The sequence below is a fragment of the Anoplopoma fimbria genome, chromosome 2 (assembly GCF_027596085.1).
Source record: "Anoplopoma fimbria isolate UVic2021 breed Golden Eagle Sablefish chromosome 2, Afim_UVic_2022, whole genome shotgun sequence".
NCBI lineage: Eukaryota > Metazoa > Chordata > Actinopteri > Perciformes > Anoplopomatidae > Anoplopoma > Anoplopoma fimbria.
In genome coordinates this window covers 27,146,887-27,173,122 of record NC_072450.1, presented here as the reverse complement: position 1 = coordinate 27,173,122, position 26,236 = coordinate 27,146,887, and the positions used below count along the sequence as shown (strand labels likewise).

At 41.8% G+C, this 26,236-nt stretch overlaps 1 protein-coding gene across 1 annotated transcript in view; it reads right to left on the bottom strand.

Annotated features, from left to right (window-relative positions):
* Window positions 1–23,679, bottom strand: part of ccdc102a (coiled-coil domain containing 102A) — a 64,649-nt gene extending 40,970 nt beyond the window's left edge. Inside the window, exon 1 of the mRNA XM_054609790.1 lies at window positions 23,562–23,679. The gene's annotated coding sequence lies outside the window, so the exon portion shown is untranslated. The remainder of the gene's footprint in view (window positions 1–23,561) is intronic.
* Between the last annotated feature and the right edge of the window lie 2,557 nt (window positions 23,680–26,236).

Genomic DNA, 26,236 nt, shown 5'->3' with positions numbered 1-26,236 from the left:
TGAGGACTTGAAGCATTAAAAGACCCAATGAGTAGGGTTTTCCTCAAAAAAAAGAATGATTGGAATATACAAATTTGAAAATGTATTTCGGTTGGCCTTTTAATATTTTGTTCATTTTATGTATCAGTCTTGATTCCACTCGCAAACATCTGTAACTGATCTAAATACTGATCGGTAACAAACTAAATGGAAAACGCTGAAAAAGTGGAGGTTCTTTAGTATGCACGCTGTGGTGCGGAACAAGTTCAAATCCTGTAGCATGGCATTTTCAAAAAGTCATAATTTTTGGGGATGTGCAACATGAAGCTGCCGTCTGGGTCTACTGGGTCTTCAAATGTAAAATGTTAAGCTTTAGTGAAACTGCTGTGAGAGCCGGAGTCGTGGGAACCAACTGCTGTTAAAATGTAGAAATGAAGATAGAGCCGTACCACAACTCTCAGCATGCAAAAGCTTTGAAAAGAGGTGTTTAGGGCATAATATTTACAAAGAATTTACCAAGTGGATTATTTAAATAATTATATGCTGACACCTCAGAACAGTCAACAAACATAATGTGTCATAATAGCTGGTTTAGGAGACGAGAAATGTGGGAGAATCCATCTAAGTAGCTAGAATACAACTGTTCATTTTCTTGGCGCTGGCCAGGACACATTGGTCATGTGACTCCCCTGGTGATAACTCCCAAGTGGAGGACTTTTTTTTCGACGCTCCACCGTGACAAAGTCCTGAATTAGTTTGTGAAATGATGGAGAGACTCATGACATCCTTCCCGCTAAGGACAATGTTATTGCTGTACATTACTCAGCGAGATCTCAAAATGACACATCATGCTGATGGAGCGGTGTAGGTTTCACATCTACAGGACAGGGAGGACATATCGTCTCATGTAGGGCACCGGGCAGACTGTGGAAGGGTCATGAATTTTTTAAAGGGGATCAGTGGTGGATCTGTGAGCAGCTGTGATCAGCACATCATGTTCGTCTTACTCTGCACTGAGGGACAAAAAAGGGGTCAGTCCACTCGATCTCTGGCTCTCCGGTCACAATAGGGGCCCATTCAGCATCATGCAGCATATGCTCCCGTGGGTGGGGATGCACAACAAACAAAAGGCCCTGGTCGGAGTGACATTTACACTATAGGACCCACCAACACCCACTAACATCCGGCTTTTGTCTTCAGTGGGGAAGGTGACAATCGGCATTCATTCCTGGGAAAAATGTCCCAGATATCTATCAGCTCCAGCTGCAATCTGCGGTGATGGAAACATGACACGGGTGCTATGTGACACCAGGTGGAAACCTCCGGTACTAAAAAGTGAAGCCGATGTGGAAAAGTTTTAAACCTGCACTCTTTCTACTGGCCATCTGGGGGCGACTCGTCTGGTTGCAAAAAGAAGTCAGATTGTATAGAAGTCTATGAGACGATTACCCTACTTCTCACTTGATTTATTCCATCAGTAAACATTGTGAACATGAGTTTATGGTCTCAATCTATAGTTTCAAGTCTTCTTCAATACAGCATGATGTTCATTTAGTAAATTATGGTTCCATTCATAGTTAAATAGACACTGTATGCCTTAGGACAGGGCTACCTTGTGATTGACAGGTTGCTATCTGAGCCTTGAACGGCGTCTCTATAACGGCGTCACTCCTCGGCAGTCCAAATATTGTAACTTCTGTTTACTGGTTGCAAAAATCAAAGATGGCGTCAGCCAAAATGACGAACTGGAGGCTTCAAAACCGCAGTCCAGGAACAAATAGATGACCTCACGTTGACTACATCCACGTCTTATATACAAGACATACAACTAATATCCTCTCCTCAAAGACAACAGACTCCAGTCAGACAACAGTTATTGTACCGCACTGATTATCTAAACAGAAACACACACACACACACACACACACACACACACACCCATTTAATCTCCACAGAAACAAAATAAAGCTCATCAAAGCTATCTCTGTTAGTGTTTCCACTGTTCCAACAAAAACTGACTTTGTTTGGTCGAATTCCACCCCTGATTCCCCGAGCTAGATGTGAAAAGAATCAGTAGGTATACGCGCCTCTTAGAGCTGCCAGACTCCATTGAAAGAAACAGTAATTGTATGTCACTGATCATTGTAAAAAACACACTTAATTTAAACTCAACCGAAACAAAATAAAACTCCCCAAAAGTTCTTTTTCAGTCTTCCCACTGCTCCAATAACATTTTCACTGTTTACCAATCCTGTTTTCCAGCTTGTTTGTGTCGTCAACACCAGAAAAAAAATAGAAAGACAAATTTGTCTCCTTTCAATGGCAAAGGAGTCCATCGCCTATGTGTTAGCAAGTTTCCCCGTGTTTAAAAAACAATACACACTCATTTTGGTAGGAAAAGTGTATATGTGGACAAAGGCTGCGCCCTCATTTATTTCCAAGATAACATTGTGCTGCAGGAGAAAGTAGGAGCATATGTCAACACACACACACACACACACACACACACAGCTATCCTCTGACTATTAACTGCATGTTTTATTTCAGAATCAGAAAGACACCTGGAATCTGGAATGAGGAAAACACATGAAATAAGTGGCAGGCTTTAGATGCTACATCCACACTAATCACATCTATGGATGTGATTAGTTCCTTATTTCCCATGATGTTCTTGTAACACAGCCTTCACATCTGGCTGTGTTACAAGAACATCATGGGAAATAAGGAACTTTTTTAGGAAGCCACAGTTCTGGTATAGTTCCATAAAATAAATATAAAAGGGTCAAAGTTTCCCACCTTTATCAGAGGCAGCTAAAGCAACAGCAGATCATCAGAGATGTCCGTCAACAGCAGTGTTTACACCATGGATGTGTTAGGAGTTACGGACACCTTGTTCCAAGATGTTGCCCCATTCATTAAAGGTTCTAAAAGTTTTTAAAGTTATTCACCGTGTGCATACAATAAAAAGGACCCAAAGAGCTGGTTGACTCCCCGCTCACGTTAATCATTTACTGATATGGCTTTACTGAAATTTTAGTGGACCTAGCGGACAAACTGATATGAATCAGAGGGAGCGTAAACACAGCAGATGGTGATGGAGAGGTTCCATTGACGGGTTTCCCTCTCTGGTCATTAAACACACACACACACACACACACACACACACACACACACACACACACACACACACACACACACACACACACACACACACACACACACACACACACACACACACACACACACACACACACACACACAGCTGATTTACAGCCAGCTCCTCAGCCGTGGAGCAGCAGATGAGGAGAGGAAAGGAAAAGGAGAGGGCATCTTAGCATGTTGGTATACATCCATGTAGGAATGTGTCATTGATTGTTAGCCTGCACTGACTTGTAGTGGAACTCCCTCTGATTATCAGCCGGGTGCAGCTATTCTCTGGGGGGGGGGGGGGTATGCTGTAGGGTTTTTGTTTTATGTACAGCCTACACTGAAATATAGGAAATATATTTTTGTCTGCTGGCGGAGCAATTATACTCCACCCAGCAGCACCGCCATTTGTGTGGAAAAACAGGCCAAAGAAATGAACCCATCAGTACTCCCATAAACTGTACAAGAGTCAACCTTAACAGAGGAGATGTTTAACTTCACAACCCTTCACAAGTATCCATGGTCCAAAATGTAGAGATATTTTTAATCTATGAATTTAAAAAAAAAAGAGAAAGTTTACAATATCCCAGCACTCGAGGTGACATTAAAATTACTAAAAATATAAATATAAAAGGCAGCAAATCTTCAAATTTGGCAAACTGGGACCAGAGAATGTTTGCATTTTTATTTATTTTTTGCTTATTGCTTGGACTTTTCCCAATAGTTTAACATCTACACCTTCATGAGAGGGAAAGAAATCATGCAACCATAGAAACTACAACCAGGAATTCCAATTTTAGGTGTTTACAAATTTGGTTTCTATATTCCAACCAAAGACAGCAGTTGGTTCAAGTGTTCAGATTATCAAAGGTGGATGTCCAACATGGGAACTGGTTCTTTCCGTACCATATAGCCTAATAGTTTTGAACAATATTCAGTATTTGGATCAAGTAACTTGTGAAAAATAAGGTGTATCAGATTAAGTTGTCTACATCTGTGTTACATTGTGTCAGATATATATTTTTTATCAACATTCACGTAAATATACAAGTTTAAGACGCTAATGGCAGATACTCAATCGGAGGACCAATTTTGGAACAAAACACTGTCATAATGTAGAAGTAGACACACCTCTGCATTTAAAGTCACTCAGCTTAAAATAAAAAAGGACTACAAAATCAAAAATTTGAGTGCAATGTCATTTGGTAGCTGCAGTTACCGCAAGACGAAACTATTTAGCTCACCAAACTATAATTTACAAGACTACAGGGGTTAAACTCAGGCAGCAGTTCCCACATGAGAACTGAATGAATGTCATTTGACTCATTTCCAAAGCTACCCCACCCACCCCCACCTCGCTACCCTCTCTGACTTCAGTTATTTCTGTAAAGACAAATCGCAAAACGTTGCTTTTTGCTGGCAGTCCAAGCTGATTTTTGACTTTCCTCCTCCTTTCTTTGCTCCTTCCCAATGTTCCTTTTCCTCTTTCGCTGCCCTTCTGTCACACAGCTTGCCTCCTTCTCCCCTTCCTTGGCCCTACGTCCGTGTGAACCCCACCCTCCGTCATCACAGGACCCATAAAAAGCACAGCCAGCCAGCGGGCCGAGCCGCGGGACCATAAACTCTTTGACGGAACATCTGTCCTCCCCGGCCATATGTTATACAACCCCAAACTCACTGACTAACTGGTCTCGTATATTCAACGTTATAAACAGGTCGTCAGACTGCACTTGACCCTGTGACCCTCTACCCTCACCCAATCCTCACCCCTACCACAAACACGCCGCTTTTTACCGCCTGTCACTGCAAATGTCTCCGTATTGTGCTGAAATGAGCAACAGTCTGAGCAGAGGGGTCACAGCCGACACACAGAAACACCCCGTGGGCGACAGTGCTGATTTACGTTCATGTGACCATAAAGAGATACAGCACTGGCGTTACGAGGGATTCCCCCCCCCCCCCCCCAGTGCTCGCCAACATTTCTGAGCGCGTTGCAGTGACTCTAAATGAGAACCAGCTCTGGAGAACTCTCCGGCTCGGTTGTGGTTGGCTGGGCCTTTAGCGTTCAACCGCACAGTGAAAGAAAATATAAGAATAGCACTTTGTATCTGACTAGAAAGCTTCGTTTCCTTGTCACAATCTAATATGGGTGCTGTCAAGCAAAGCTGGGTGAACCCTGTTGAAAGTTCCTGCTGTGATTGTAAGTGTAAATGGCATATACAAAGTAAATGTGGCTCCCCATCACAAATTGGTTCATGCAGATGAAAGCATGAACCAAGTCTGAATGATGCTGGGTTGCATCGGTGCAGACGATACAAGGAGAAGGGAATGCATCTCTCTGTATGACCGACGCATAAAAGATAGGTGAGTTGTACTTGCCATATTCCGACGGTTTTACTTTTTAAAAACAAGTTTTATCTAGTGATTTTACTGGAAAAGACGTACAACATAGCGAACAGCAAGTACGAAACTTTCTCCCTCCAGCCAGCTATTGCCTTGTAGTGGAATGGCTATCGTATAGAAAACTACTCATGTCAACTTCACCAATCAGCTATTCCTCGTCAAAGATGGCAACAAGATTAAAAAGAAACAGGGCGTCTCTCGCAGCCAGTTAGGATACGGTGTCGTGGACCTAATGGGCAAACATACATTTGAATAGCTTGTACCTGTGTTTTTAACTATGGACATTCCGTCTGCCCAGGAAATTCAACTCAGCAGTACGGCCAGGGACGGACACTCTTTGTTTGAGGTCTCACCCTGGTACCTCTCCCTGCTGGCCTTTACTCGGGTCCATTCTCCCAGTGGCGGTGCGAGGTGACCGACTCTATGTTGGCGGACTGTCCTCGGCAACCAACTCGACTTCGTCTCATTAACTATGCTTTGTAGGTGTGACTTTTTTACCGTGTCCTCCCCAATTCATATTCATTCAAAGAATCTGTTGGCTCCGGGAAAATTGGTTGAAGTTGGCTCGACCTTTGCCGTAATGCCATCTGGAAAGGTGCGGAGCTGGCAGATCTCCTTCTTTTTTTTTTTACTCTCAGTTGTCATGATGAAACACAAAATGGCTGCGCTGTGATCATTTTCCAGAGTTGTAAATTGTACCGTCAGTGAAGGCAACTGCGCTTCTCTTTCCCACTGATTCGGGAAGTTGAGGCCGTCCAACCTGGCACGATGCAATGGAGAATCAAATCTCATGAACTGTACTTAATTAAAAACACCCAGTTCTCTGAAAGGCATGGGTTTAAAACAGTCCACAAAAAGCCTGAAACAAGTGACTCACAAAGACAAAAAGTCGACATGTAAGAAGACTGAAGTCACTGAAAACACTGATCCCTAAATCTATCCACAAATACAAAGATGTATCTGTAATTTGCCATTTCTTTTGGTGTACAGAACAAAGCCTCCAGAAGCCATCCCATTAAATCAAAAATGGCTGACGGTGCAATTCTCAGGCTCTAATGCAATCCTAATCATTTCAGCTCTGGCTCCAAACTTCTACATCAAACCTCTTCCCCTTCCAAGTCGTGGAGAGTTCTTGAAACAGAGCCAGTGGGAGATTTCCAAACATCAAAGCAGAGCTGGAGAATAATTTATTTTTTCCCCTCTCAATTGAAATAACTAAAATTTTTCACAGGAAGAAATCTATATATGCAGGATTGTAAACAGTCTGCAATGTGAGACGCCTCGTCAAGCACGTTTGTCTTGAATACACTATCAAAGGAAAAGATCAGATATATTTCAGCTGTAAGACTGTTGTGAAATATAACTGGCAGAGTTTCAATCATAGCTCACTCCAATCATGCTGTATTGAAGAAGACTTGAAACTAGAGATTGAGACAATATTTACTGAGGTAATATATCAAGTGAGAAGTAGAGTCATTTTCTAATAGACTTCTATACAATCAGACTTCTTTTTGCAACCTGAGGAGTCTCCTCCTGCTGGTCAGTAGATAGAATTTTTAAAAAGTGAAAAATGTCCATCACAATTTCCCAGAGCCCAAAGGGGCATCTTGAAATTCGTTGTTTTGTCCCACTCTGTTAAAAACACTAAGATATTTTCTTGACGTTCATATACAACAAAGAAAGGCAGAAAATGTTTGACATCTTTGCTCGAAAACGAAAAAAGTGAAACGATCAATCTATTCTCAAAATAGTTGGCGGTGCAGTGCTCTAATGGTGCTACTATTAAGACTCTGGGTTATTAATGGGGTAATGATATATATATATTAAGTTTTTGGCAGAGGTATGGGTAAGTTTTAAAATAATCTTTCTTTTGGCTCAGGTATGTTATTACCTAAGTGTTGTGCTTACTCAAATGGTTTTCAAAGCGCTTGTCCATTTTAGTTAATGAAGTTGGCTCGGCTTCTATTCCCTCTGAAAAGACTGTATAGTTATATTTTAAAGGCAAATACACAGACAATGAGTGGTTGGTTCTATTCCAAGAACAGCATTTTAAAGCATGGTGGTTTGTTTGTACATTAGGCTGCAGTTGAGGCTTCTGGTAATGTCATTAGACCCCCAGGTATTTAGTCATAAAGCAAAGCATAGGGTTTTCAGACCTGCTGCTGATGCTAGAGGAAATTTCTGTGAATCACCAAAGTCATTGGGGATTATGAATGTCGGTGCAAATTTCCAAGGCAATAAATCCAAGATGCTATGTCTAAAACAAGACAAAAGAATCGTACTGAGCACTGGATGTCAGGGTTCAGTAAACAGACAAATAGGACCGTTAAGTACTCAGTCTAATGATATCTAGCTTTTGATTCAGGATGATAAGACTGTTTCATTACTGGGATGGCTGCTTTCTTTCTTGTTTAAGAGCAACTCCTGCCTGCATGGTAACCATACCAAGCAACAACATAATGGTGAGTATAGAGAGGCGTTGGTCTGCCTCTTCCAGTGATCAAACATGGGACCAAAACAATGTCTGATCCTGTTTAAAAGTAAAATTTTGCACATTAAGAAAATTGCATTTTGTAACTCTTGAAGTATAAGAACGTGAAAATACGTAACTCACATGGACGACGGGTCTTGCATTTGTGCGTGGAGCAGAGCTCATAACCTAATGGTGGTGACGTTCATTGCTCGAGACAAGACATGTAGTTCACTGATCGGTTTCGCACAAAACTAAATGATTTTACGACTTTCTTGATGTGCAAAATAATCTTTTAAATTGACAAACATTAAAGGTGTAATTCATGGCACAATCCAGGTCCCATGGGGGACACCGGAAGGGGCGGGACTTCGCCTCTCTACGTAGTGCCACTGGGCCAACACTTTCAAATACGAATAAAGCTTTAAACCAGGTGAGCTGTCAAAGTCTGCTTGTTAGCAGGTAAACAAAAGACTCTTTACAACCATAATAATTGTATGTTAGACTCCAAACTCTGAACCTGGTCTCAAAGGCTTGAGTTGGGAACATTTATTGAACACAGACGCTCTGCTCTGTCTAACTGTGGAACCTACTGTGTTTGCATACTTTGCTGGATGAAATACACACTCCGTCTTCACACATGTCTGCACAAAAAATATCAAAAGAAGAGAACTTCATCTCCCATGGGGCCCCAGGTGCAGCGAGAGGCTCCACTGTAGCAAATTATACAGAACATTCCTGAAGCATGACTCCAGCGGCCTCTTTCTTGCACACACACACCACGTGGTCACACACACACACACACACACACACACACACACACACACACACACACACACACACACACACACACACACACACACACACACACACACACACACACACACACACACACACACACACACCAACCACGTGGTCACACACAGCATACGCCCTTTATGCCAATAGAAACATGCAAACAAACTCAAACATGTACAAGAGTGGGTGTGAGCGAATAAGTTTGTGTGATTGCAACTTTTTAAATTGATACATGATAGCAAGAGACAGAGAAAGCAAGAGTGTGTGTGTGTGTGTGTGTGTGTGTGTGTGTGTGTGTGGTCCTTGTGTGTGCGCTTGGGTAGTATCAGTGTGTCAGAGTGTCCAGCTCAGCACAGGCTGGTGGTGCAGTATCACATTGCCATCGTTTATTCAACAGGACCCAGAGAGACAGAGAGGGTGAATGGAGGTGATGCAGGAGGAAGATGAGGAGGAGGAGGAGGAGGAGGATGATAGATGGTGGCCTAAAGACAGGGAGACACTTTCCACAACTCTTTCGTCACAGTTTGGGGTATGTGAGCCCCCTGGATTGGATGCTGTCAATAGATATATTTCCACCAAAATCCTCAGAATATTGAAGTGTACCGAACAAGATTGGAGGACGAGGAGAAATCGTGAACATATTCTACTGCAAAACTGAACATGCAAACGCAAAGGGTTGGAAAGTTTCTAGAAAGTCTCACGTATTTCCTATTTTAAATATTTAAAGTTTACATCCACAAACTGAACACTGGACTCCTTTTGACCCATCGCTAAGCGCTACCATGGAGTCCACACTGTCACTAACTGCACTCCCTGGATAAATACTAAAATCGCGGCTCAGCCATGGTCTGCTTAACCACTAATCAAGACTATTTTAATCTTTATTGGGAGCAAACATTGATTTTAGAGACAAAATATAATTTATACCACTCTCACATTTAAATAAACAGAGCGCTGCTTTCACTTCCATGTCATGCTACATCATGCTAATGAACAAATCCTTGCATCAAAGTGAGACTTCAAATAAGGTTCTTCTTCACATTAATTCAGTGTATTTTTCTTTTTTGCTGATTGGCTCTCTGTTAAAATAATGAATATACATTATATTTCTCCTCTACTCTGGACTGCAGCCGCAAAATTCAGGACTTGTTAGTTTAGCAAGCGTTTGATTTGATATGCAGCAGAGTTTTCTATGAGCGGAGAACGCATTTTAAACGCCAGTATCGTGCTCAATATTTGATTAATTGTGCAGCCTTTAATATAATAGCCGCACTATATTTTTAAGCAAACATGAGTTAGTCATACACAATCGTTTATCGCCTCACTTTCACCTTCATCATCAACATTATTATGTGAGGTTAGTGAAGCATTTTCAACATGTCTCAGATGTTGAGAAAGCTGGGCTAAAAAAAAAAGTTGCATTTCTGCAGGGCAAAGCAGCTTCAAAGCTTTTCCCGCTCGAAAAAAAAAGCACAAGCTAAGAGAGGTTTGCATAATTTGTACATTGAGGTAAACAGACGCAGCTCTTCTTCTTCTTCTTCTTCTTCTTCTGTACAGAAGCTGCTGAGGTGAGGGTGATGAAATGCCAGGACAGAGATGGAAAGAGATATTGAGGCAAAGCAGCGCATTAAACCTTCACAATAAAACTTCACATCTTCCACATTCACTGCCAAAATGGCAAAGGTATACTGGCATGTCTGGACTGTACTCAGTCATTGATTTTGGTTATACATTACTTAACTAAAAAAAAAACACGGCATGTTTTCCAAAATCATGCTAAGTCATAAGTAAGGGAAAGTATTCATTGTTTAAAAGGGGTAAAGAAAAAAGTGGTATAGTGCTTTAAAGTAAACTTTTAGCTTGAAGCTTCAGCTTTGGCTTGTGAACTTCATCATGTAGTGTTATAGTGTTAAATTATTCTGCATTATCATGTAACAAACTCTTACCGCCTTTAAAGTGGCCCTATTATGCTTTTCCACTTTTTCACTCTTCTTTAGTGTGTTATATATATTTCTTTACATGTAAAAGGTCCATAGAGTGTAAAACCTGAAGTCCATGCCTAAAAGGAGTTACCCTCCCCCTCAGAGGCTCCTGAGCTGCCTGAAATGGCTCCATTGAATTCTCTCCTTCACTTCCATAACTTTATGAGGTCACAATGTTACGGAAGTGACGTAAAACTCTCCGGCTCGTTTGGCCCTCAAACAACAATATAGAAAGATAAAAATAAAGCCCACATCTACCATGGTGTAGTGGTTATGAAAGCAGTCTCTCACCCAGGTGGTCTGGGTTCAAATCCCATTGTGATCTGTTCTTCATTTGTCAGTTTTTTTAAATGTGAAACGTTGACCAATCACAACAGAGCGGGCTAGCTGACCAATCAGGGCAGACTTTGCTTTCTGGAGGGAGCAGGATTATGAGCATTAACGCATGTAAACGTGTTGTAACTGTAACTTGAGATAAAAAATATGCACCTGGAAAATAGCATAATAGGGCCTGTTTAAGAACATTAACATAATGCCCTTTTGGCATGGGCTTTAAAAAAAAAACACATTCCATTTTCATACTTTTGTCTAAAATGAATATTCTTTAAAAACAGCGCCAAAAGGTTGAGGATGATCTTGCACATTAACACTATGAGCATGTGACTTAAGCATAGACTTTTTTTTTCAACAGCCAAACTATGCCTCAGCTTTTACTGTAACTTTTAGGCTCTGGTCTAATACCGTCTGAATAGCCTTAGATTCTTAGATGACCAGCCTTAGATGACCAGGAATTAGTCTGGCTCTAATCTTTTCCCACAAAGAGGCAGAGTTAACAGCCTGTGTGACACAAAGCTCATTGTGCAACCCGGGGAACAGAGAGACAGAGAGGGTTAACGGCCCCTAATGGGGATCAAACCACTTTTTTTAAATACAAGCAAATCAGCCAAACAAGCTTACACTGCACACACACACACACACACACACACACACACACACACACACACACACACACACACACACACACACACACACACACACACACACACACACACACACACACACACACACACACACACACACACACACACACACACGGGAGCTTGTGCAGCGATTTAAAGTACTTCAAAAAGGGGGAATACGGGTGTGTCAAGGACCTAATCCATACACACACAAACACACACACAGAAACGCGCATATTTGCTGTGCACTGCTGTGGCCTTCTACTCCTGCAACAAGGAAAAAATGGACAATATAGTATATAAATACATAATGCATTGTCATGATATCAATCTAGACCATAAAAATGTATGCGACTTTAATCGCAGTGGCTTTCAAGATGTCTCACATCGTTAAATGCACATTGCCTCGACTCCTTCTCCGCCACACGTCTCTGCCTCGCCTCCTTCGCTCGCATCCGCAAGACTCGACAAGAGGAGGCGAGGAAAGGAATCAAGGAGACACGTAATGAAAAGCACTCAAGGAGTCAGGGGAGACATGGGATGCTGTCTCGACCGCAGACTCTGTGCATTCCGACACTCATACAACCATAGAATTTCGTTTGCAAGAAAAAATATTTAATATGCCCCGGAAATATTAACCAAATGTTTCATTCATGTTTCATTTTGCCGTATGCTCACCAGCATGCTTTTCTGGATATTCTGACCCACAATCCTTTGCACGTGAAACTTTTTGTCGAAGTTCCACGTGCAATGTATCTTGTGTCTTTCCAGCAGAGGAACGGAAGCTTTGACAGTGGCCAGAAGAACATGTGCAGCTGTACTATCTATCAGTACATAGCCATAGCCCTGCTGTTAGCGATACCGTTAGCCTTATAGGTCGTTAAGCCCTGTGCACAGAGCATTTATGGATGGGCACGCAATGCGTTTACTGCCACTGTAGAGCTATACAAATCACACCTTCATGTACAATGTTGTTTTCAGGCTTTCTAATGCTGCCGGCAGCTACAGTATGTGTGATTGGGGCTACTAGTGAAGCAGTTTTCCATCTATTTATACGTGGCGTGTCAGCTGCTGCCACAGTCAGCGAGGTCGCCGTACAAAACAAACCCTGTGAGTCTTCTCTTGACCAAACTTTCAAATCAAATCAGTCGCGGTTGTTCTTACACACGATAAATGCGTCAAATGCTGTGAAAGAAGCTATGCGATCATGTGTCCTACGTTGTCGTGTGATGCATTTGTTCTAATCACAATGTGTACATTTGATATATCCGTAGGTTAAGCTTAGGAGTCACACGCTGCGGACAGATGAGTTGATTTATTTTACAGGATGCAAAACACATAAAGCCCGCTGTCATGCTGAGTGCGCAGATAAGTGTGTAAGGGCCCCCTGAAGAGCCATTAATTACACAGTGCTTTAAGGTTAATTAAGCATCAGGGCAGGTGAGGAGGAGAGGTCAGGCCTGAGTCGTCCATCATAGGAGACGCAGCCTCTCTCTGCTGCTGACATTCACATCACCGCTCAGACTGTCGTGTTGTTTCCAGCTGGATTCTAAATAACGCCTGCGCTTTTAATGCATGCACGGATACTAAAGTCTGATCGCGTTCCAGCAGCCAAACGAAGATCTCGATGCGGCTCACGTTATGCAATATTGACACCCCCTTTAAACTGACAGTAAACATCTCATCTTGCCTGTTCCGCATCCACTGGGTTTTATTATGTCACCATTCAACATGAGCACACTTTTGTCTCTCTTTGCTCTTTATTTTCTGACATTTCTAAAACAGTGAGTAATCTCCTTGGCAGAGCCAGGAACCCTGAGTCACTCGCTCCACTAAATGGTTTAAAATCACCAGCACAAACCCAATTATGCCCACTATGCCTGCTGCCTGTCTTGTTAGTCTTAAGAAGTGAAAGAAAAAGGACGGAACATCAGCAAATATAAACAGGAAGCCTTAACGTTTAGGAGACCGAGCTCATGTGTTCAGAACCATGTGACAGAGAAATTAAATAACCCCCATTCAGTTATATTTCCATGCATTTTGCTAACAAAATCTCACAAGACCGTTCCCCTGGCAACCTACGGTTCTGCCGAGTGAAGCCAATTTGGAGGTGTCATAAAACCTGCATTCTTGCTACTGACCAGCAGGGGGCGACTCCTCCGGTTGCAAAAAGAAGTCGGATTGTATATATAGAAGTCTATGAGAAAATGACCCTACTTCTCATTTGATTTATTCCATCAGTAAACATTGTAAACATGAGTTTATGGTCTCAAACTTTGGTTTTAAGTCTTCTTCAATACAACATGATGTTGATTTAGTAAATGATGGTCCATTTAGAGTATTTTTTAGGGCAGGCTTTCTGGGATTGACAGGTTGCTGCTGCTATCAGAGCCGTATACAGCATGTCTTCATCACTCCTTTGCATTACAAATATGGTAACTTCCGTTTATCGGTTCCAAAAAACAACAGCATAGTCCAATATGCCGATGGCGAAATCGACAAACTTGAGGCTATATAATGACGGCCCACAAACCAACTTACATTCAGTCTGTGCTGCTAACGCCTGAGGGTTTGCTAAGACCTATAACAATCATTACCCATCCCATAAGGCTTTTACACATGGAAACGATATTCACTAATACAGTAAATAGGACACACCTGAAATACAACTTGGCACCTCCGCCGTTCCAATGTTGAGAGTCGATTGGAGTCAATAGATATGTTCCAAATTCCGTTTATTGAACCTGCAACTGATCCAAAGTCAGATCACACTTAATTCAACCAGACCACATCTTTAAATGGCTCGGATTTCAGACGGATTGGAATCCTGGTGAGTTCCAAACTTATTGTTTCTGAGCAATAAAATGAAATTATACAACCTAGAAAACAGAATATACATTTAAGGCCAAGTGTGGTAACAGTTATTATCAGAACAGAGTGGAATCGTTGAGGGTTTTTTGTTCGTTCTGTTGCAGTGTAGACAGACGTTGGGTAAAACCTTGAAGACCGAGATAAGGACGCTCTTTAGAGACTTGTTATTGTGCAGAGATGGATTAGAGAACCTGATACGACCTTTGTTTCGGTGATACTCCATAGAGGCACGTGGGTTTGGTGTTGTCTGAGTAGCAGCAGATGCAATTGAGCGTTAAAGCCAAGTAAATCTGTCTGTGAGCCAAGGTGGGGGGGATAGAGGAGGGGGGGGTCCATACACAACACTGTGTACCTTTGGGTGCAGAAACAAGTTATTCACTGCTGTTATGAAGCCTTTAGTTACACATTTTGGCTGTTGCCATCTTGGTTTTTGGCAGTCGCCGTCTTTTTTGCAACCATAAATGATAAGAGAGGGTAGAGCTAAATATAACAGGACACTGAATAAGACATTTTTAAATGGCTAAAATGTTACAATTAACTTTCATGAACACTGTGAAAGGGTTAAAGTTCTAAGACGAAAACAACTCCCAGACCAGACAACGCAGAGGTAACGTTCTGTTAATGACAAGGTAAAGCACACCATGCTTTACGGTCTATTTGACTCTAAATGGGACCATAATTTACAAAATGAACATCAGGTTGTATTGAAGCAGACTTCAAACTAGCGAACAAGACCATAAACTCATGTTTACTAAGGAAATAAATTAAGTGAGAAGTAGAGTCATTTTCTAATAGACTAGGAGTTCTTTTAGCAAACCAGGGGAGTTGCCCCATGAAGGCAATTTAAAAGAACGCAAGTTTAAGGCACTTCAGCATTGGCCAACAGTCAGTCCAGTTGACATTAACATTAGTTAGCAACATTATTTTAACAGGAAATTGGCAATCAGCGTCAGCTAAAATTGAGAAGCTGCTACTTCAATGTTTTTCTTCATGGCTTTTATGCTGGTGATGATGCCGAAGTTGGGGAATCGGTGCATTTTTGCCAAACTCAGTGTCTGAACTGGTGCGATGGAATACATTTTAACATTCACTTGAACATGCAGCTTAATGATGCAATGTAGAACCCAGCAGTCATTGCAGAGAGCAGCACAGACAAAGCACAGTATAGTTCTGTATAGAAAGAGTTAGATTGTGATTGGCTTTATCGTCTTTATGGACGCTGATCCATCAATATATGATTTGGCGCCGATACCGATCCTCAGAATCTACACATTAAGTGCTCTGAGAAAAGGAAAGTTAAAGATCTACGATGTCCGTGTGATCCATGCAATGAAGGCGTAGAAGACGTATACCTGACACCAAACTCAAACAAATCTCTTTACGCTCATTACATTCATGCCTACTGCACGCTAGCTAACATATAGACACATTATTGATGTATAAAGATTGTAAAAAGGAAGCAGACCAGTTTTACAGGCTACTACACAGCAGGATCCGCCCTGCTGGCGCCAATTACCATTATCTGGTTGAGGCTAACAGTCAAGTCTGGCTACCGAGGGGGAGCGGACTCCAATAAATGGTCTAGAAATATATCCATCAAAAATGCCATATAACCACTCCCGACAATTTCTGTATCTGTAATCTGTATAAAGTCAGCAGTCAGGACTGCAATGGTGACGCAAATAACTTATAAAGACTTTACCCACTAACCACAGGCAAAGGTTTAATAAGCGTGCTCCAATTGAGGAACTCCAATAAAAGACGTTGAAAACAGAGGCTTGCTGAAGAGCTGCTTCATCGATTGTTGATTAATGAATTAATGACTTAATGATGTCAGCAAACTGCCAGTGAAAGTGTTGGCATCTATCGCAACTGCCCAATCTCGACAACACTTGACAGAGGCGGTTTATGTTCCCGTCGAGGCCCACACAAACTCCAGGCAGGCAGAAAAGTTGAACCTGGCTCAACTAATTAAAAAGCAGAACGTTGGTGTTTGGTGCTTTCTTATCACACATGAGAGTAAACTAAAGTTCTTTGGGTTTTGGACTGTTGGTCTGACAAAACAACAGGCTGCGACAAAATGTGACATTTCAGGTGGTTTGCATTCATGTGAGTATATGATGATCTTTATCCCTCCAGCACTTGATGCGCGTGTACATGGCGTCATAGATCATTTACAAAACAATCCATTTAGCCGCTAACCGTGTTCCAAACATGAAACGGTCTATGGCTAATTTTTTTAAAAAGCAAAATGAGGAGAATAGGAGGAAGAGGAGGAGGAGGAGGTGGCTGGATGAGAGACAACGAGAGGTTCCAACTAGGCCACTGATGATGAAAATGCAGATTAATATCATGCTGTGCCAAAAAACAGGGTGCCATCAAATCACATGCACCAGTGCGACCAGTGGAAGAGTTGGTCTGGAGCCCAGTAACACTTTGAGTGATGTTGCATTGGGTTTTAGAAAATTTGGGATGGCCCGTCTTTTTATGTTTTACATCCAATTTTGAGAAAAGTATCAGCAGAAAATATTTTTGCAATGTTTTTGGCACAACATTGAATAACAGCTCCAAATGTCAGTAAAGCAAACATAGTTAGGGTTTACATCTGTCCCTTTGTCCAACCAAAACTAGGCCCTAAAAAAACAGGATGGTGGGGGCCACCCCTAACAGTCAGCCATCTGCTGCTCCTATTCTCCACATCTGGAAGACGCATCACCTCGAGGCCACCAGAAGTAGCCGATGATGTAATCCGGCTGTGTCACCCAAACAGGAAGCCTGTGTGTGTTTATGATCACGTGTGTTTGTTGCGTGTGCGTTAAAGGGCAAGTTATGGCTCTGTCCTAGTTAAAGAGCCTGGAAGGAGAGCATATGTGTGTGTGCAAGAATCCAGAGGTTTCATTCGTTTATTTCAAAAAGTCACACACACACACAAGCAATCATATAAAATGTACTTGTCTTTAGAATGCACAAACGCAGAGTTTCGAAAGCATTTGAAAAAAGGTTCCAGTGACAGGAACAGACCGAAGGCATTCCTCTGCTTGCTCTAACTCAACCTCTGCTGCCAGCCATAATTACCAAGTCCTAAACAAACAGCTAAACATAGACACACACACACTCCCTCCTCCAAAGAATAAAACACCGCCTTCACTCGCAGCTCTCTTGTCTGCTTCTGTTTTTTGAAGTTTGATAACCCTTCATGGGACCAGTCGAACCCACGGGGGTTTCATATGCATTTACACCGGTTCGCTAACGGCGGCTAAGCTGCCGAGAGTGTGACTCGCGGTCACGTCAGCTCACTAGAAAACTGGCACAGTCGAGATACAGAAGAGGATTGGGGCCACGTGTGAACATTTCATTTGAGTTCAGAGTTCAAAGTCAGAGTTTGTCTGGGATTAAAATAAGATATCAATTACATGTTTACATTTGGTCCGAATCCTCTTCCGAAGAACATAACTAAAACCTAACCCGACATCTGATATTTTGTCGGGATCCGCTAGGCTAGTTAGCAGAACTCTGGGCTTCTCTAATGCAACGCAAATGTTTCCATCCCTTTTGAAGCAAGCTCTCCTACTGCGTAGTAACAGATGCGCTGTCCTCCCAACACCTCCACCTCTCTCTCATCACACCTTGCACATTAGGAAAGCAGTTTGGCAACAGAAGTATGGCGGAGTGAAAAACTGGACAAGCTAAGGAAGGACATTAAGCACCAAAGATTGTGAAAGCCAATTAAACAAATTGACTTTCCAGAACCGTGTGCTATTAGTGAGTGGGCGATCTCTGAACCCATCGGCTATCGGTCTGACGACGGATACTCAAGGAGCTATATTTCTGAGGTTCCAGCGTTGCCAGACGATAATAGGGCCAAAACTTCCTTTACCTTGTTCAATTGTTTACAGTCCAATTGGCAACTTTGAGACGACGCGTACAACCTGATTGTTTCACAAAAAAGCAAGTCTACAAGCTCATTTTAAACCAATAAAAAGACAAACCTGCTCAGACGATAGCTGGTGGGGTTCTGAGAACACATCCCGGCAAATGCGTCCCTCTTGGGTACGAATGCAGAATCTGCTCATAGAGATAGAATCTAATCTGTGTTCATTACCTACGCCAACCATTTACGTAAGTTACTACGAGCAACAGCGGACGCATTCGGCTGAAAGACACCAGCTGAAACGGTCAATCATTACACTGAAACACCTGTTGCTCTGAAACTGTTGGGATCGGTCGGAATTCAGAATCCGCTGTTGGAACATCGATTATGACAACTGACAAAGTTTGAAATTGTTTCATTCAATGTTTAAAGCCTGCTAAAGTCATTTTCGTCGCCAACTTGCACATGCATATTTTCAATGATGCCGCCTTTTCAAGGGTCTATACAGGTGCATCCTTATGCTTACCCTGAGCAGACGACTAACTGAGCTTTGGGGGTTACCGTTACCTTTGCCTGAGGTGCTTCTGCTGCTTCTACAGACCCCATGCAGACGACAACTTGCCATCCAAGACCTTCCAAGAGGCCTGACAAGTCACTGAGATGGAGAGAAAAAACACAAAAGAGAAAGAGCAGAGGAAGGGAGGAGAAAGGGCAGAGCGTGTGAACCGAGAGAGAAAGAACAAGGAGAGAGAGAGCTAGGTGGAAGGGGAGATGCTGAGAGGAAAGTAAACAGTGTGAGGGGATTGGAATGTGTTTAAGCAGCCGGGGGTGGGGGTGGGTGGGGGGACTGAAGGTACACTGTCGGACTGGCACGCAGGCTGTCAGCTCCTTTACCAGCTGCTCCTAACTGCACAAGAGCAAATATGACTGCATTCTTAGCACGGTCCACGGCCGGTCAGCTTGGTATCGTAACAAGTGAGAATGCAATTCCTTCTTCCACGGACACAAAGACACAGTTTGGGAGGAAAAGAGATAGAGCAGACTGAGGCGGAGGTGGTAGAAAGACTTGGCTCCTCTGATTTGGCCTGATTTCAGGCGGGTGGAGCGACAAATGAGAGGATGTTGATGTCCCACACAGGAAGACGGACAAACAAAAGGTCTGCTGGACTGACACAGGACACGAACCAGAAAGAACGGACAAAACTATGGTTTACCAAATCTGTATAAAAACACTGTTAAAAAAAAAAAAAAAAAAAAAAAAAAGTAAGTAAACACGAGCAAGAATCTGACAAAGCATTTGGGCCCCTTCTTTAACTTGTTTCTATAATCGGTCCGTATTGGGTCAGTAAAGGATTGATATTCAACACCAAACCCTACCATAGCAGCTCTACTATGCTGGTAGTTTCTATAAAGGAATGTTGTTTGAAATAAGCAGTTGATATATAATGGTCATATAATTTTGTGATAATCAACAAATGTTGCCTTTCATTGATCAGAAATGCCAAACTAAAACTAAATGTGAGGAATTTGGTCTTTGGGATTTGTGGAGTTGGAGCAAGCGACTTGAAGTCATCACCATGGGGGTGTTTTTTTCTTCTTTTAACAGTGAAACTATTATTAGAAAAATATTATTATATTATGGCCTCACCAACCGGTTCATGATGTAATTTGCATCCACGTCAGTGCAAAATGTCAGACATTTGTGTAAGTTGTCATAATTTGGCAATGAATTCTCCAGTTATGGCTAAAAACGTGTTTTGTTTAGTCCACAGTGACATTTGACCTCCAAATACTAATCAGTTTATCCTTGGGCCCAAGTGTACGTTTGTTAAAATTTGAAGAGATTCCCTCTAGGCGTTCCTGAAATATATCGCGTTGACAAGACTAAGGCGGAAGGACGGGAGACCTTAAAACATAATGCCAACGGGGAGGAATAATTCTATACGTGACAAGGCTTCTTAGTTTCTCAGACCACAATAACCAATCCTAACCCACAGGACTTCAATGTATCGGCTCACTAGCTCTCAAAAATACCCATCAGTGGAACGTATAAACAGTCTATCCTGAAGAAGAAAAAAAGACCTGGTATTTATACAAACTCATTATATGATACTCCACACACACACACACACACACACACACACACACACACACACACACACACACACACACACACACACACACACACACACACACACACACACACACACACACACACACACACACACACACACACACACACACTCACTCAGACCAGACATGGTGTCTGAACCAGGAGCACATGGCTGCCTTTCACTTTTAGAAAGGCGTTGTTTCCATGACAACCACACACAGAAGTCATCCTTTGCAGCATGGATGTGTGTGGTGTGTGTGTGTGTGTGTGTGTGTGTGTGTGTGTGTGTGTGTGTGTGTGTGTGTGTGTGTGTGTGTGTGTGTGTGTGTGTGCCGTCCACGTCGGTGTAATGCATGTGCACGTTTTACAAGAGAGATGGATGTTTCCAACATTTCAGGGCCAATAAGGCGGACCGGGTTGAGTTAATGGAGGACAGGGGGGTGTGAGAGATAGAGAGAGGTGAGGATGAGGAGGGCAGAGTGAAGGCTGGCAGTGCCGTCACATCAACAGAGCAGGAAGCTACACGCAGCAAAACAGATGGCGATGTCTGCTGTGTGCGACCATAAAGGACACTTGACGGCATCAAATTGAATATTCAGATATTAAAAAAAAAATGAAAGTCCCTTCCACCTGCCTCCAGTTACATTTATGTTTGTTTTGTTCTCCTGAATGCTGAGCTTATTTTCCTTTATGCGGTTTGTAGATGATTCACTGACTCTTTCAACCACTTCAAAAAACAGAGGGGATGTGATTGGTCAAAAAGAATTCCGCGGCTGCACATGCTCTGTCTGCCAACGGCCGGATCACCCAGGAAGCAGGTTGACTCCCGCTGAGGTGCCGGTCTTTTCTTTGTGGTCACTGTAAATATGTACATAAGCTCTGCGGCAGAGACGGTTGGTCTGCTCGGGAGATGTGGTGGGTGGGGGGGGGGGAAATCGGTATTTGAGTGGAAACCAGCAGCAGTTTAGTTGACGAAAACTAAAAGAGAAGAGCAACAATCGTTCCTTTTTTCTAACTCACCAGAGCTAGAGACCACCCGCAATATTGCAACACAGAAATCAAAAACAAATGCTTTTTCTCCTGCTGATGGAATGCAGGGCACAAACATGAAATTAATTAATCGACAAATCATCTCAGCTTTACTTTGAATGGGAAAGTTGACAAAACACTTTTGGATCACGGCTTTACTTGTCTTTTTTTAAATCCCTGATCATTACAGTTTAAGGAAAAGTACAAACCCCCCTATATATGGCTGGATAAAGTCTTAAAATGCCAATCACTAGTGTCAACTTGATACCTGACTTTCGGCGTTGGAGGATTTAATCAATCCTTTCCATCCCCTTCTCAAATCTACCAAAAGTTTTCAACATCTGCAAGTAATTCAAGTTCTAAATAAAACTTGAAAAGGCTGTTTGCTTCCTGACCACCCAATAACACTACAGTGTTTAATGGTCTCCTAATTAATGTTCTCAAACTGTTCAATGTATCTGGCTCTGTGAAACTGTCTACTTAATTTAACGCCTTATTTCTCACAAGCCACTTGGTCCAAATACAGGGGATCCCCATCACTTCTCCAGAGAAGACTCATCGCCAATCTGCTCTTGTCGAACTCCAAAACCACAGTCCACTTGTCGTTGTAGGTTTCTGTTACAGAGTGATGTTTCGTCTTTCTCACAAATGATCTTTGGCAGAGTGCAGACACTGGCTTGCAGAGAGAGCACATTGAACACACAGAGTTTACTTTAGCCGTCATGGGATCAACGTCGATTACCTGCTGCAGATATAATCTACCACTGATAGCGTTAACTGAAATATGAGAAGCTGCCACCACAATGTTTCACACGGTCTTCCCTTAAAGAGTATGGAGGTTTGACTACCAGTCCAATCCCAGTTTGGGGCCTCCTATGTATAACAATTATATTTAAGTTAAAGAAAAGGTTCTGTTTTTCTGTCCTGATGATCTTTGAGAAACACAGAATGGCATTGAACAAGTAAAAACCACGTACATTGTGTGTATTAGAGTCATATCAATTGGGACAAAAAATAACTGATAAAAAATGTTATCTTGATAAGCGTCCAACAAAGCGGGCAATGAGACGAGTCAGAAATTTGGACGCTGGTTAAAAATCTCAAATCTCAAAAGATTCTGTACAGACCTGCAAGAACAACAGTGACTCTTGACCTTTTCATTTAATCTTTGGAGGCCTTACACGAGAAGCTTCCCTCTGTACCTCCATGACACAACCCACCAAGAAGACTACACCTCATTGTGTTCACAACCGGTACGGATGGTTAACCAGTGATTCTACGGTTTAGACTTATCATCATCTGGGCTGGTTTGTTTTTTTCATTTCCCTGCAGCTATGGGTAAATGCATCTTCCATGGATGCCTTTGTGGTTACAGTTGTTATGTATGAGAGCTTGTGCAAAAATGAAGTTGAAAAAACATCATTAATTGTCTCTTGTGTAGATTAAAGCGGATGTGACATTCCTATATATTCATTATTTCTGTAGTATCCACTCTGACCTGAGGTAGCAAAGGGGGTTCCCCCTACTTTGGGAACCCCCTTTGCTACAGGCTTCTTTCTGGAACTCAGCCAATGTTCCCCATTGCAGATAGTTGCACATCTACTGAAAAAAAAACCAAGTTAAACATTTCAAAAAGTCGATAAGCAACAAAAGGGGAGAAGAAACACTTTAACTTCACAGTGTCTGCAACAGTCCAAAGTGTCTTTTCCTTTGTAGGAACGATGTGTCTGACACACCAGGAGACATCATGGAGGAACAACAAGACATACACAATAACACATAGGTATATGCATTGTTAATTAAAATCACAAAATGATGTTGCACATAGAAAGAAAAAGAGGAAGCACGAGATGATGCATGTGTCATTTGACACCAGTGAGTCTTCACAGGAGCGGACTCAGTCAAACTATCGGCGGCTGTGATAATAAAAGGACCTTACTGTAAATGAAGCCCCGGCGCAGACTGCTCTTATATCCGCCTCAAACACGTCTCCGTCTCCCGGTGCAGCAGCAGAAGGTCCCCCCCTTTCTCACAAAGCCAAACCTCGGTCTAGTAGCTGCTCTCTTTCTGCTTTTTTTCCCCCTCTCCGGTCTGGATGGGAAAACGTCGTCCTCACGGAGGAGAGAAAGGGGGCGGGTCTTGCAGCGCTTAGAACCAATCGGCTATCGATATGACAACGATTTCCTGCTCACAGCCAATCAGGTTCTAGTTCTGAAACACAGGCGTGCGCTCATTGGTTGGCAGAGTGAAGACCTCCCAGTTGAAATTACTACAGCACCGGGAGAAGAGCTGCTGGAATATGATCTCCAGACATCCGTTTTCAGCTCAAATCTAAGAATTTGGCTTCAGAATTCATATTTAACATTTGATTAAAACAAATTAATAATCAAACTAGACTACTTATGTGGAGTTAAAGGATGCCTGTCTTATTGTGCAGTCAACCATCATGTCTTGTGGACTATGGAGATACTCTGTGTTGTCAAGCTGCCCCATCATCATTTCAGATGTTAAACCCTGTGTATCATAGTGCATTACGTTATATCACTATTTAAAATTGTAATTTCTTTAATTTTTACACATTTGTAAATAGTTTTCTGTATCATACACGGTTGGATGGATCTTCTGACAGACATCTCATATTATTCATCTATAAAACTGTCTCACATATTTTCTCTAATTTAAATCTAGTAACTACAGTAAGCAATACAGTAACTACTTAACCTTAGATATCACTAAAGTATACGCACAGAGCTGGTTTCAGATACGCAAACTGAAGTTGTACACCACTTATAGATTTTAAAGCTTTATTATCGGATGTTTTGTTTTGAGTCTTGCAACTGCATTTAATTCCTATTAATGGTAGTTGTGTTTCTGTTTTGCTAATTGTGTTCTTGAGGTCTTAATCTCAATAAGACAGCCTGATTAAATATTGATGAAATCAAGATTAAATAAAGATTCAAATAAATCAACCGAAGATCTTTTATCAGAAACAACTAAACAGAGTTCCTACTTTCGGAGCATTTTTTTGTCAATTAAAAGCATGAGCAAAATAAAATAAATCTCAGTTTTCTGTTATGATAAACATTCAATTGAAATGAAACTATGGCGCTATAAATTGATATTCTGGATTTGGAGGAATGTTTTTTCAAAACTTTATATATATATAAATGTATATATATCATTTTTAAATATATATACATTCATATACATATAAAATGAAGATACAATAGTGTTGGTAGGGACAGTAGTGGGACTAGACGTCTCCATGCAGTAAGGGACAGAGAGCAAGACTTTATATTGTTAGAAACCTAGGTTGCTGCTGGACCATATATAATTATATATAGCAGAGCGGATCTGCTTTAAGAAAATATAACCTGGTTTCTGTTGATGATCTACCTTGGTGTTTTTATGCAGCATACTAAAGTATTTTGGTGGCAGCTCTGGTACTTAGGGCCCCTTTAAACGTCTGTGCTCAGGGCCCATTGTTATAATCTGTAAATAATGAAGAAGCTCTTCAATTGAAAAGATGTGTACAGTTGTAAAAAGTCTAAATACCTCATGTATCTGGGAAAGTTACACTGGGCCCGTATGGAGTTGATTTAATCGGTCTTGAGAAGTGGTAAACTAAAAACAACACACCAGGGAAGTCTCATGAGACTCAACTATGATGAGAGTTTGACAGATGTGTGAGAAAAACGCACCACTGGCGCCCTCTGATGGCAAAAAAACAGTTCATACTGTATTTTGTCAGTAAATATCAACAGTTCTGTGTTGTTTTCTCTTATAATAGATCAATGGCATGGCCCGATGGCCTCTTTCTCATATATGATGTGGTTATTTTCAGTTATTTTGGCACAAAACTTTAATGATTGAAGTCTTTATTTAAAGCTAGAAATTGACAAAGCTCTTAAAGGGCCTCGTGATATATAGGTAACAAAGGAAGACATGCTCTTATAGGACCTTACTGCTGATGTTGTCCTTTGGTGCTGCATAAAGTTTTTGGTTTCTTTGCCGTTATTGTGTCCACATGTACAGGAGTCCAGGATCATCACTGCATTTGCTTTTACGTCTATTTAATACAGTAGCTCCTCTTGGTTTGGGGTCATGAATAAGGTGGTGTTGGTCTTCAAGAGACAGAGTCAGACTTTTGGTTATTTATATTAATGGCTGTGATCAATTGAGAGCAGTACATTTATAGAGCAAAGAGAGGATGATTCTGGGAGTCATGCACAGAGAGACCATATCTGTGTTATTACACATCCATCTGCTACAAATATTACACTTCACATTTGTACCAACATTCAATCATGTTCTGTTGAATGTTTAACTTGTTTTTCTAAAGGAGCTTGTTGGGACTTGAAATGTGCTTGAGACGGATGATCCATCCTCATGAATATCATGTTGTTTTCGTTGTACGATAATGAAATCTAAATCACAGACGTATTGGTAGATGTGCTCACCACCAGCCAACTCATTTCCCTCCCACACACAGGCAGCTGCAGTGAATCCTATCTGATTTATTTTGGCTCCGACTCAAAGGGAATGTGTCAGCTTTTTGTAAGCTGCGTTGCATATCTGTTACCCCAAAAAAAAGCCTAATGAGAAAACGTAGCC